Here is a 2,544-nt window from a genome sequence, read left to right on the forward strand (position 1 = left end):
TTCAATACTGTGTTGATATATTGAATAGAGTATTTAAATGATACTACATAGATCTCGTAGTTTCTTGGATTGTGTTATCTCACTGTGGAGGTTCTAATTTTGGCAATCAGAGTTGGAATTGGAGCATTCAAGCTAAATAAGGAGAGAAGAATGTGATGAATTCCAGGTAGGATTCATTCCTTCATCTATTTAATTTAAGGAAAGCATTGATTTCCTTGTCTCTCTATTGTTCTAGGTTAACCACCAAACCTATGGGAGATACCTTTTTCCGTAATAGTAAATCCCACATAACAAATTAGTGACTCCATTTGGGAATGATGTATTCCATTGGGATTTCCTTTGTCCATTTCGTTTTATTACCTCTTTGATAGAGCTTTGTTTCTTTAGCCAACCAAGAATAGACCTAGGAAGTGATTTCATTGAGTCACTTCTGCAATTTTTGTGTCAAAATCCTCTACCCCTGTACCAACGATCCCAAAGTGCCTCTCACAGACTATTTTACCTCACCTGGGCCCACTCTGTACCAACATTGCAAAGCACTCGTGACTATTCTGCACCATTGTTGGCCCCTATGTTTGCACAAAACTTGCCCTTTTTTCCTAGTGTATCTTTGATCAGCCTACTTCTAACTGACCTTGCCTAAGTCTTGACTGTCATGGGGTCTCTCTAAAGCCTCCATTTGGTTTGTGTTTGTGTTTGATTTCCTTTGGTCAAGTTTGGTTTTTATTTTTCTTTGTTATTATCATTTGGTTGCTTGAAAATTGATTTCGTTTGGTCCTTGACCACTTGAATGAATTTATGTTTTAGTCCTCATTCTAAAAAGTTCGTTTGAATCAGTGATTAAACATTTGAATCTTAGTTTTCTTCATTTCAAAAATTAGTGTGTTGAAAGGAAAAACAAATTCATTGGCATTTGGGGTTTTGTGTGTGTATTGATATAGGAATAGTTACATTGCAAGGGAAATTGCATCTTGCATCATGTTTGCTACATGTTGTATGCTACATACTGATTATTTCTTCCCTTAGCTAGATTTTCATTTAAAGAGAAAGATTTTGATTTTCTCATGCTAGACTTCATTTTAGGATATTCAGGTGACATTCGTGGTGAGCCCAAAAATGAAACTTAATCAAAGATAAAAAATGATAATTTTTGAATCCACCTAAGGAGCATTTGTAAAATTAACGCAAACACTTAGAGGTCTATGCTAAAGATGTGTTTTGACGTTGTTAAATGTAGGAGTTTTCATTGTTTTCCAACATTGCATCTTCGGGGTAAGATCTTGTTCCACGTATGTGAGTGTATAGGATCATTCCCTACGTAACTTTTAGTATATTGGACTATGCTCCACACACTTAGAGTATATGGGAATGCTCTCATCGAATGGTTATGTATTATAAAACACTACTAGGGACTGCACTCCCACGTACCGTCGAGTATATTTTGGGAGTCTCCTATACGTTGCTATCCATCCATAGGTAACCAAGTATGTTTCCTTGTATATCGTGATACACCAAACACAACATTTGGGGAGATCAGTTGTCATATGTTAATTCCTTGGTTCGCCAAGGTTTATATTGCAGTTTACAGTTGCTTGGTAATCCTTTATGCCTAGATTAACCTCTTTTTTATTTATTTATTTTTGTGTTAATAAAATTTATTATCCAACGTGGAAGAACAAAATCTCACACCTCATCGTTCGCGTAGAATGGAAAATAAGCCTCCTCTTCCACCAGAGGCTACTTCTAGCTGTCATCAGAATCATAAGAAGATGTAAACTTCTAAATTTGGAACTTCAGGAACTACTTTTGTCCCTCCTCTTGATATTGATCTTCCAGAATCATCTATCCCTTTGAGTTCTGAGCCTGAGGTTACATCTACTCTTGATCATGACACTAACACAATTGAAACCGAAGTCCCTAGAACCTTTTTACCTGAGGTTATTGATCCCGACCTTCCCGCATGAGACAATTTATTTCCTGAGATTGCTAAACTTGAGGAGCCTCAACCATATTCACATGTTACTTCAAGACCTTCCTCTTATCTTCCTTTGTCTCAGACAAAACCTATATACCTTCGAGCCGACGGTGAAACTCTTCCACATGGACTTGTGAGTATTGAAGAGATCCCACAAGAAGAGCCTCGTCCTTCTACTCTTGTTCATTAGGAAGGACTCTATTTTATCAAACTAATTCTCTTCCACCTCTTTAGACTTTGACACAAACTCCTTTTCCTGATTCTTTGGAATTATCTGTGGATCTCTCATGGAAATATTCATTGGGATTGTTAACCATGACCAGAAAAGATTTGACCTCACATTTCATATCCACCACTATGGTTGAGACATCAAATGTTTCTTCCTCATCTATGTTTGCAACGTCACCAAAAACACATTTCTATAGTGACCTATCCATCCCACCTAGTTATCAGTCCTTATATAGTACCTTTTATAGTGTGGATTCCATTCCTTGGAGCTCTCCCATGTCATCTAATTCGGGAATAACATCTAGTACTTCTCTTATGAGTGCCGCACATTCTTATCCTCT

This window comes from Pinus tabuliformis, chromosome 2_2 (assembly GCF_031772625.1).
Source record: "Pinus tabuliformis cultivar Carrire ecotype Pingquan chromosome 2_2, CPIR1, whole genome shotgun sequence".
Classification (NCBI taxonomy): Eukaryota; Viridiplantae; Streptophyta; class Pinopsida; order Pinales; family Pinaceae; genus Pinus; species Pinus tabuliformis.